The 11314-nt window shown below is 45.7% G+C and overlaps 5 non-coding genes across 5 annotated transcripts; all 5 read right to left on the bottom strand.

Moving 5' to 3' along the window:
* Nucleotides 1-288: 288 nt before the first annotated feature.
* LOC127677062 (small nucleolar RNA SNORD116) lies at nucleotides 289-382 on the bottom strand. Its single transcript, XR_007976465.1, has one exon. It is a non-coding gene; the product is annotated as a small nucleolar RNA SNORD116 (small nucleolar RNA).
* Nucleotides 383-2932: 2550 nt separating this feature from the next.
* LOC127677061 (small nucleolar RNA SNORD116) lies at nucleotides 2933-3026 on the bottom strand. Its single transcript, XR_007976464.1, has one exon. It is a non-coding gene; the product is annotated as a small nucleolar RNA SNORD116 (small nucleolar RNA).
* Nucleotides 3027-5579: 2553 nt separating this feature from the next.
* On the bottom strand, nucleotides 5580-5673 carry LOC127677059 (small nucleolar RNA SNORD116). Its single transcript, XR_007976462.1, has one exon. It is a non-coding gene; the product is annotated as a small nucleolar RNA SNORD116 (small nucleolar RNA).
* A 2551-nt stretch (nucleotides 5674-8224) lies between these two features.
* On the bottom strand, nucleotides 8225-8318 carry LOC127676402 (small nucleolar RNA SNORD116). Its single transcript, XR_007975880.1, has one exon. It is a non-coding gene; the product is annotated as a small nucleolar RNA SNORD116 (small nucleolar RNA).
* Nucleotides 8319-10869: 2551 nt separating this feature from the next.
* On the bottom strand, nucleotides 10870-10963 carry LOC127676401 (small nucleolar RNA SNORD116). Its single transcript, XR_007975879.1, has one exon. It is a non-coding gene; the product is annotated as a small nucleolar RNA SNORD116 (small nucleolar RNA).
* Between the last annotated feature and the right edge of the window lie 351 nt (nucleotides 10964-11314).

Genomic DNA, 11314 nt, shown 5'->3' with positions numbered 1-11314 from the left:
AAACCTATTCCTTCTGCTTCAAATTCCAGTGTCCTTTAGGGCTGCAGAACACTCCTTGAGCAAGCAGCTCTACCTTCTAAGTCCCTGCCAAGAATGTCATCAAAAGCTACGGGCGCAAGCCACAAGAACAAAAGGGCCTGCCATGGCCTCGGCCATGGTTTCCTGAGGAGTGGGACAAGCACATACCCATTTTTAGTGTGTCTGGCTAAAGCCTGAGGAAGCAAGGGCAAAGGGGTGCTTGGCCTGCCTGTTTCTGATGCCCATAGGACCTGGAGGACCCCAGGTGCCGGACCTCAGTTTCGATGAGAGTTGCGGTACTGAGTTTTCACTCATTTTGTTCAGCTTTTCCAAGGAATGTTTGACTGGGAATCATCATCGATCCAAGCACTCTGCAGTGCCTTTCACAAAGACCTTGTGGGTACTCTGGAGTGCTTGGGTGTTGGGAGAGCAAGGAACTGCCGGCCATTGCCCATTCATTTCTAGGGATCAATCAATCGGCCTAAGCTCCAAACAAGGGAGAACCAGAGGCCCTGATCCTGCTTCTTGTCCCTAAAGCACAGGGCACAAACCATACAGTTCCTCACAGCTCTACCAAGACCTGAGCACATTGAGTTCCTGGAGCAAATTCATGTGTTCCATACCTTTTCTCTAAGGTACCCTTGAGCAAGGCAGCAACAGTTAGCCAGTTCATCGGATGATCAGTGCGGTGCCATGACCAGTCAACCAATGTTGGTGTGTTCATTTCTTCTGAGTGTCACCACGGGCCCTTGCTGGAAAGGAATGCCACCCTGTGAAGACAGCAAGAGCACATGCCGCCATTTTAGTGGGACCCATGCAAAGCAAGAATGAAGATGAGCTTACTGAGTCCTTTGGGCTTGTCAGATTTTACAGACACCCATAACACTCCTGCTCTTGTCAACCTGTAGGCTTCCTCCATACACATAGGGGCTATGTGTCCACTCTGACCTCGGCTGGGGACATAGCACGCCCTTTGTTATCAAGTGCTTGCTGGGCCTTCACCTCCATCCAAGGCCTTAAGGATGAAATGTGAGCTGCTCCACTGATGAACCACAAATTCCAAGATGACCTGAACACCAACCTACTCGACAACAGTTCTCTACTATATTAACAAGAAATTAAGGGCACATGATACAGCATGTAGCAAGAAAATTGCACTAACATGGGCAATCACACTTCTGCTTCAGTATAAAAGGTGAGAATGTGGAGTCAGCTCTGGGGAAATTCACCACAAATATGTCCTTTCAGGGATGTCGATCTGGTCCACATAAGTATCTTCCATCATGGCTCTTATCCTACTCTGACTTCTTCAACTGGCTACGGGAATGAGGCAGAAATCAAACAAGTAAACTGATTCTGCTTTCAAGCTCATAAGTAGCAGGCTTTACTGGCCCTGGAACAACATATATCTCTGACTTTCTGTATCTCTCTCTCAATATTTTTCTCTAGCTCTCTCTCCATCTTTGTCTCTGTCTCTTGGTGTGTGTATGTTATGAGTGTGTGTGTATAGAGGTGCGTATGTGGGGGTTTGTGGGGGGGTGTTTGTCTGTGTTTCTTTGTGTGTGTTTCTGTGTGGCTCTCTCACTTTCCTTGATAAGCTCTCAGTGGTGGTTTCATGCCTCTTTGGTCCATCTTTTGTCTTCTCTTTTGTCTCTTGTGAATAGTTCGTCTTTCATGGGACCACCATAGTTTATCTTCTATGCAATGATTTTTCCTTGCTGAAAAGAATTATCACGACAAACCCCTCAGTAGCACCAACAGAGGCATGCCACATTGGGACTTAGATCCTCTAATCCATGGTGCAAATTGACTCATGGCCATAAATTTAATCAACTATGCCACCTCCATTTAAAAATTCCAGTTTTTTTTGAAAGTGCCAATGAACATTGGTCTGAAGCTAGGTTTCAAGGATATCCTGAGACCCATTGAGCATCTCCTCCTATGAACAGCTAGCAATTGGCTTTAAGGTAGATTTAAATCACTATCTCAGAAAATATAATAGTACCATGATCCATGAGTTGTAGTTTTGAAGGAAGATCGTTCCGGTATTTTCTCATAAGCCTACCATTGTGAGCAGATCTCAAGGATCTGTAACTTTGACATTGTGAAGGAGGCCTGGAACAATGTGGAAAGATATCAAGGGATATCGCAAACACCCGATTTAACGGATATCTCCACCACACTATTTAAGGCAAATGCATTCATTAAATGTGGAGGTTCCTGCCCAATCTCCCTCCACACATCAATTTCAGTCACAGGTCTGCAAATCTCATGCTTTGACTTGAGTCCACCAACGGCTCATGAATCTAGGGACATAAGGAATTGTGTCAATCAGGTGGAACCTTACAGGAGACATGTCTAGCATCATCTCTAATTGATCAACCTTGCTCTATTTCTAAGCTATTTGCATGGGAATCTTGCAGACTTCAGGCCACAAAGTCCCCTCTTGTCCACTTTAATCTTCCACAGTCTATAAAAGTGCCCAAGCTATGCTACTCAATCAGGCTACACTTCTCCTGCAGCCTGCACTCCATTGTCTCTCTGCCTGGCAACACAAGTGTGTTATCATTCATGTCAGCATTTCAGAAAAGCCTCAAACCCATATGAAGAGCCAAACTTTGGTGCCAAACCTATTCCTTCTGCTTCAAATTCCAGTGTCCTTTAGGGCTGCACAACACTCCTTGAGCAAGCGGCTCTACCTTCTAAGTCCCTGCCAAGAATGTCATCAAAAGCTACGGGAGGAAGCCACAAGAACAAAAGGGCCTGCCATGGCCTCGGCCATGGTTTCCTGAGGAGTAGGAGAAGCACATACCCATTTTTAGTGTGTCTGGCTAAAGCCTGAGGAAGCAAGGGCAAAGGGGTGCTTGGCCTGCCTGTTTCTGATGCCCATAGGACCTGGAGGACCCCAGGTGCCGGACCTCAGTTTCGATGAGAGTTGCGGTACTGAGTTTTCACTCATTTTGTTCAGCTTTTCCAAGGAATGTTTGACTGGGAATCATCATCGATCCAAGCACTCTGCAGTGCCTTTCACAAAGACCTTGTGGGTACTCTGGAGTGCTTGGGTGTTGGGAGAGCAAGGAACTGCCGGCCATTGCCCATTCATTTCTAGGGATCAATCAATCGGCCTAAGCTCCAAACAAGGGAGAACCAGAGGCCCTAATCCTGCTTCGTGTCCCTAAAGCACAGGGCACAAACCGTACCGTTCCTCACAGCTCTACCAAGACCTGAGCACATTGAGTTCCTGGAGCAAATTCATGTGTTCCTTACCTTTTCTCTAAGGTACCCTTGAGCAAGGCAGCAACAGTTAGCCAGTTCATCGGATGATCAGTGCGGTGCCATGACCACTCAACCAATGTTGGTGTGTTCATTTCTTCTGAGTGTCACCACGGGCCCTTGCTGGAAAGGAATGCCACCCTGTGAAGACAGCAAGAGCACATGCCGCCATTTTAGTGGGACCCATGCAAAGCAAGAATGAAGATGAGCTTACTGAGTCCTTTGGGCTTGTCAGATTTTACAGACACCCATAACACTCCTGCTCTTGTCAATCTGTAGGCTTCCTCCATACACATAGGGGCTATGTGTCCACTCTGACCTCGGCTGGGGACATAGCACGCCCTTTGTTATCAAGTGCTTGCTGGGCCTTCACCTCCATCCAAGGCCTTTAGGATGAAATGTGAGCTGCTCCACTGATGAACCGCAAATTCCAAGATGACCTGAACACCAACCTACTCGACAACAGTTCTCTACTATATTAACAAGAAATTAAGGGCACATGACACAGCATGTAGCAAGAAAATTGCACTAACATGGGCAATCACGCTTCTGCTTCAGTATAAAAGGTGAGAATGTGGAGTCGGCTCTGGGGAAATTCACCACAAATATGTCCTTTCAGGGATGTCGATCTGGTCCACATAAGTATCTTTCATCATGGCTCTTATCCTACTCTGACTTCTTCAACTGGCTACTGGAATGAGGCAGAAATCAAACAAGTAAACTGATTCTGATTTCAAGCTCATAAGTAGCAGGCTTTACTGGCCCTGGAACAACATATATCTCTGACTCTCTGTATCTCTTTCTCAATATTTTTCTCTAGCTCTCTCTCCATCTTTGTATCTGTCTCTTGGTGTGTGTATGTTATGAGTGTGTGTGTATAGTGGTGCGTATGTGGGGGTTTGTGGGGGGGGTGTTTGTCTGTGTTTCTTTGTGTGTGTTTCTGTGTGGCTCTCTCACTTTCCTTGATAAGCTCTCAGTGGTGGTTTCATGCCTCTTTGGTCCATCTTTTGTCTTCTCTTTTGTCTCTTGTGAATAGTTCGTCTTTCATTGGACCACCATAGTTTATCTGCTATGCAATGATTTTTCCTTGCTGAAAAGAATTATCACGACAAACCCCTCATTAGCACCAACAGAGGCATGCCACATTGGGACTTAGATCCTCTAATCCATGGTGCAAATTGACTCATGGCCATAAATTTAATCAACTATGCCACCTCCATTTAAAAATTCCAGTTTTTCTTTGAAAGTGCCAATGAACATTGGTCTCAAGCTAGGTTTCAAGGATATCCTGAGACCCATTGAGCATTTCCTCCTATGAACACCTAGCAATTGGCTTTAAGGTAGATTAAAATCACTATCTCAGAAAATATAATAGTACCATGATCCATGAGTTTGTAGTTTTGAAGGAAGATCGTTCCGGTATTTTCTCATAAGCCTACCATTGTGAGCAGATCTCAATGATCTGTAACTTTGACATTGTGAAGGAGGCCTGGAAAAATGTGGAAAGATATCAAGGGATATCTCAAACACCCGATTTAACGGATATCTCCACCACACTATTTAAGACAAATGCATTCACTAAATGTGGAGGTTCCTGCCCAATCTCCCTCCACACATCAATTTCAGTCACAGGTCTGCAAATCTCATGCTTTGACTTGAGTCCACCAAAGGCTCATGAATCCAGGGACATAAGGAATGGTGTCAATCAGATGGAACCTTACAGGAGACATGTCTAGCATCATCTCTAATTGATCAACCTTGCTCTCTTTCTAAGATATTTGCGTGGGAATCTTGCAGACTTCAGGCCACAAAGTCCCCTCTTGTCCACTTTAAACTTCCACAGTCTATAAAAGTGCCCAAGCTATGCTACTCAATCAGGCTACACTTCTCCTGCAGCCTGCACTCCATTGTCTCTCTGCCTGGCAACACAAGTGTGTTATCATTCATGTCAGCATTTCAGAAAAGCCTCAAACCCATATGAAGAGCCAAACTTTGGTGCCAAACCTATTCCTTCTGCTTCAAATTCCAGTGTCCTTTAGGGCTGCACAACACTCCTTGAGCAAGCGGCTCTACCTTCTAAGTCCCTGCCAAGAATGTCATCAAAAGCTACCGGAGCAAGCCACAAGAACAAAAGGGCCTGCCATGGCCTCGGCCATGGTTTCCTGAGGAGTAGGACAAGCACATACCCATTTTTATTGTGTCTGGCTAAAGCCCGAGGAAGCAAGGGCAAAGGGGTGCTTGGCCTGCCTGTTTCTGATGCCAATAGGACCTGGAGGACCCCAGGTGCCGGACCTCAGTTTCGATGAGAGTTGCGGTACTGAGTTTTCACTCATTTTGTTCAGCTTTTCCAAGGAATGTTTGACTGGGAATCATCATCGATCCAAGCACTCTGCAGTGCCTTTCACAAAGACCTTGTGGGTACTCTGGAGTGCTTGGGTGTTGGGAGAGCAAGGAACTGCCGGCCATTGCCCATTCATTTCTAGGGATCAATCAATCGGCCTAAGCTCCAAACAAGGGAGAACCAGAGGCCCTAATCCTGCTTCGTGTCCCTAAAGTACAGGGCACAAACCGTACAGTTCCTCACAGCTCTACCAAGACCTGAGCACATTGAGTTCCTGGAGCAAATTCATGTGTTCCTTACCTTTTCTCTAAGGTACCCTTGAGCAAGGCAGCAACAGTTAGCCAGTTCATCGGATGATCAGTGCGGTGCCATGACCACTCAACCAATGTTGGTGTGTTCATTTCTTCTGAGTGTCACCACGGGCCCTTGCTGGAAAGGAATGCCACCCTGTGAAGACAGCAAGAGAACATGCCGCCATTTTAGTGGGACCCATGCAAAGCAAGAATGAAGATGAGCTTACTGAGTCCTTTGGGCTTGTCAGATTTTACAGACACCCATAACACTCCTGCTCTTGTCAACCTGTAGGCTTCCTCCATACACATAGGGGCTATGTATCCACTCTGACCTCGGCTGGGGACATAGCACGCCCTTTGTTATTAAGTGCTTGCTGGGCCTTCACCTCCATCCAAGGCCTTAAGGATGAAATGTGAGCTGCTCCACTGATGAACCGCAAATTCCAAGATGACCTGAACACCAACCTACTCGACAACAGTTCTCTACTGTATTAACAAGAAATTAAGGGCACATGACACAGCATGTAGCAAGAAAATTGCACTAACATGGGCAATCACGCTTCTGCTTCAGTATAAAAGGTGAGAATGTGGAGTCGGCTCTGCGGAAATTCACCACAAATATGTCCTTTCAGGGATGTCAATCTGGTCCACATAAGTATCTTCCATCATGGCTCTTATCCTACTCTGACTTCTTCAACTGGCTACTGGAATGAGGCAGAAATCAAACAAGTAAACTGACTCTTCTTTTAAGCTCATAAGTAGCAGGCTTTACTGGCCCTGGAACAACATATATCTCTGACTCTCTGTATCTATCTCTCAATATTTTTCTCTAGCTCTCTCTCCATCTTTGTATCTGTCTCTTGGTGTGTGTATGTTATGAGTGTGTGTGTATAGAGGTGCATATGTGGGCGATTGTGGGGGGGGTGTTTGTCTGTGTTTCTTTGTGTGTGTTTCTGTGTGGCTCTCTCACTTTCCTTGATAAGCTCTCAGTGGTGGTTTCATGCCTCTTTGGTTCATCTTTTGTCTTCTCTTTTGTCTCTTGTGAATAGTTCGTCTTTCATGGGACCACCATAGTTTATCTGCTATGCAATGATTTTTCCTTGCTGAAAGAATTATCACGACAAACCCCTCAGTAGCACCAACAGAGGCATGCCACATTGGGACTTAGATCCTCTAATCCATGGTGCAAATTGTCTCATGGCCATAAATTTAATCAACTATGCCACCTCCATTTAAAAATTCCAGTTTTTCTTTGAAAGTACCAATGAACATTGGTCTGAAGCTAGGTTTCAAGGATATCCTGAGACCCATTGAGCATTTCCTCCTATGAACAGCTAGCAATTGGCTTTAAGGTAGATTAAAATCACTATCTCAGAAAATATAATAGTACCATGATCCATGAGTTTGTAGTTTTGAAGGATGATCGTTCCGGTATTTTCTCATAAGCCTACCATTGTGAGCAGATCTCAAGGATCTGTAACTTTGACATTGTGAAGGAGGCCTGGAAAAATGTGGAAAGATATCAAGGGATATCTCAAACACCCGATTTAACGGATATCTCCACCACACTATTTAAGACAAATGCATTCATTAAATGTGGAGGTTCCTGCCCAATCTCCCTCCACACATCAATTTCAGTCACAGGTCTGCAAATCTCATGCTTTGACTTGAGTCCACCAATGGCTCATGAATCTAGGGACATAAGGAATTGTGTCAATCAGGTGGAACCTTACAGGAGACATGTCTAGCATCATCTCTAATTGTTCAACCTTGCTCTATTTCTAAGCTATTTGCGTGGGAATCTTGCAGACTTCAGGCCACAAAGTCCCCTCTTGTCCACTTTAATCTTCCACAGTCTATAAAAGTGCCCAAGCTATGCTACTCAATCAGGCTACACTTCTCCTGCAGCCTGCACTCATTGTCTCTCTGCCTGGCAACACAAGTGTGTTATCATTCATGTCAGCATTTCAGAAAAGCCTCAAACCCATATGAAGAGCCAAACTTTGGTGCCAAACCTATTCCTTCTGCTTCAAATTCCAGTGTCCTTTAGGGCTGCACAACACTCCTTGAGCAAGCAGCTCTACCTTCTAAGTCCCTGCCAAGAATGTCATCAAAAGCTACGGGAGGAAGCCACAAGAACAAAAGGGCCTGCCATGGCCTCGGCCATGGTTTCCTGAGGAGTAGGACAAGCACATACCCATTTTTAGTGTGTCTGGCTAAAGCCCGAGGAAGCAAGGGCAAAGGGGTGCTTGGCCTGCCTGTTTCTGATGCCCATAGGACCTGGAGGACCCCAGGTGCCGGACCTCAGTTTCGATGAGAGTTGCGGTACTGAGTTTTCACTCATTTTGTTCAGCTTTTCCAAGGAATGTTTGACTGAGAATCATCATCGATCCAAGCACTCTGCAGTGCCTTTCACAAAGACCTTGTGGGTACTCTGGAGTGCTTGGGTGTTGGGAGAGCAAGGAACTGCCGGCCATTGCCCATTCATTTCTAGGGATCAATCAATTGGCCTAAGCTCCAAACAAGGGAGAACCAGAGGCCCTAATCCTGCTTCGTGTCCCTAAAGCACAGGGCACAAACCGTACCGTTCCTCACAGCTCTACCAAGACCTGAGCACATTGAGTTCCTGGAGCAAATTCATGTGTTCCTTACCTTTTCTCTAAGGTACCCTTGAGCAAGGCAGCAACAGTTAGCCAGTTCATCGGATGATCAGTGCGGTGCCATGACCAGTCAACCAATGTTGGTGTGTTCATTTCTTCTGAGTGTCACCACGGGCCCTTGCTGGAAAGGAATGCCACCCTGTGAAGACAGCAAGAGCACATGCCGCCATTTTAGTGGGACCCATGCAAAGCAAGAATGAAGATGAGCTTACTGAGTCCTTTGGGCTTGTCAGATTTTACAGACACCCATAACACTCCTGCTCTTGTCAACCTGTAGGCTTCCTCCATACACATAGGGGCTATGTGTCCACTCTGACCTCGGCTGGGGACATAGCACGCCCTTTGTTATCAAGTGCTTGCTGGGCCTTCACCTCCATCCAAGGCCTTAAGGATGAAATGTGAGCTGCTCCACTGCTGAACCGCAAATTCCAAGATGACCTGAACACCAACCTACTCGACAACAGTTCTCTACTATTTTAACAAGAAATTAAGGGCACATGATACAGCATGTAGCAAGAAAATTGCACTAACATGGGCAATCACGCTTATGCTTCAGTATAAAAGGTGAGAATGTGGAGTCGGCTCTAGGGAAATTCAGCACAAATATGTCCTTTCAGGGATGTCGATCTGGTCCACATAAGTATCTTCCATCATGGCTCTTATCCTACTCTGACTTCTTCAACTGGCTACTGGAATGAGGCAGAAATCAAACAAGTAAACTGATTCTGCTTTCAAGCTCATAAGTAGCAGGCTTTACTGGCCCTGGAACAACATATATCTCTGATTCTCTGTATCTCTCTCTCAATATTTTTCTCTAGATCTCTCTCCATCTTTGTATCTGTCTCTTGGTGTGTGTATGTTATGAGTGTGTGTGTATAGAGGTGCGTATGTGGGGGTTTGTGGGGGGGTGTTTGTCTGTGTTTCTTTGTGCGTGTTTCTGTGTGGCTCTCTCACTTTCCTTGATAAGCTCTCAGTGGTGGTTTCATGCCTCTTTGGTCCATCTTTTGTCTTCTCTTTTGTCTCTTGTGAATAGTTCGTCTTTCATGGGACCACCATAGTTTATCTGCTATGCAATGATTTTTCCTTGCTGAAAAGAATTATCACGACAAACCCCTCAGTAGCACCAACAGAGGCATGCCACATTGGGACTTAGATCCTCTAATCCATGGTGCAAATTGACTCATGGCCATAAAATTAATCAACTATGCCACCTCCATTTAAAAATTCCAGTTTTTCTTTGAAAGTGCCAATGAACATTGGTCTCAAGCTAGGTTTCAAGGATATCCTGAGACCCATTGAGCATTTCCTCCTATGAACACCTAGCAATTGGCTTTAAGGTAGATTAAAATCACTATCTCAGAAAATATAATAGTACCATGATCCATGAGTTTGTAGTTTTGAAGGAAGATCGTTCCGGTATTTTCTCATAAGCCTACCATTGTGAGCAGATCTCAAGGATCTGTAACTTTGACATTGTGAAGGAGGCCTGGAACAATGTGGAAAGATATCAAGGGATATCTCAAACACCCGATTTAACGGATATCTCCACCACACTATTTAAGACAAATGCATTCATTAAATGTGGAGGTTCCTGCCCAATCTCCCTCCACACATCAATTTCAGTCACAGATCTGCAAATCTCATGCTTTGACTTGAGTCCACCAACGTCTCATGAATCTAGGGACATAAGGAATTGTGTCAATCAGGTGGAACCTTACAGGAGACATGTCTAGCATCATCTCTAATTGATCAACCTTGCTCTATTTCTAAGCTATTTGCGTGGGAATCTTGCAGACTTCAGGCCACAAAGTCCCCTCTTGTCCACTTTAATCTTCCACAGTCTATAAAAGTGCCCAAGCTATGCTACTCAATCAGGCTACACTTCTCCTGCAGCCTGCACTCATTGTCTCTCTGCCTGGCAACACAAGTGTGTTATCATTCATGTCAGCATTTCAGAAAAGCCTCAAACCCATATGAAGAGCCAAACTTTGGTGCCAAACCTATTCCTTCTGCTTCAAATTCCAGTGTCCTTTAGGGCTGCACAACACTCCTGGAGCAAGCGGCTCTGCCTTCTAATTCCCTGCCAAGAATGTCATCAAAAGCTACGGGAGGAAGCCACAAGAACAAAAGGGCCTGCCATGGCCTCGGCCATGGTTTCCTGAGGAGTAGGACAAGCACATACCCATTTTTAGTGTGTCTGGCTAAAGCCCGAGGAAGCAAGGGCAAAGGGGTGCTTGGCCTGCCTGTTTCTGATGCCCATAGGACCTGGAGGACCCCAGGTGCCGGACCTCAGTTTCGATGAGAGTTGCGGTACTGAGTTTTCACTCATTTTGTTCAGCTTTTCCAAGGAATGTTTGACTGAGAATCATCATCGATCCAAGCACTCTGCAGTGCCTTTCACAAAGACCTTGTGGGTACTCTGGAGTGCTTGGGTGTTGGGAGAGCAAGGAACTGCCGGCCATTGCCCATTCATTTCTAGGGATCAATCAATCGGCCTAAGCTCCAAACAAGGGAGAACCAGAGGCCCTAATCCTGCTTCGTGTCCCTAAAGCACAGGGCACAAACCGTACCGTTCCTCACAGCTCTACCAAGACCTGAGCACATTGAGTTCCTGGAGCAAATTCATGTGTTCCTTACCTTTTCTCTAAGGTACCCTTGAGCAAGGCAGCAACAGTTAGCCAGTTCATCGGATGATCAGTGCGGTGCCATGACCAGTCAACCAATGTTGG

Source organism: Apodemus sylvaticus, chromosome 1, assembly GCF_947179515.1.
Source record: "Apodemus sylvaticus chromosome 1, mApoSyl1.1, whole genome shotgun sequence".
Lineage (NCBI taxonomy): Eukaryota > Metazoa > Chordata > Mammalia > Rodentia > Muridae > Apodemus > Apodemus sylvaticus.
The sequence above is the reverse complement of the archived record's forward strand: the minus strand, read 5'-3'. Positions and strand labels throughout refer to the sequence as shown.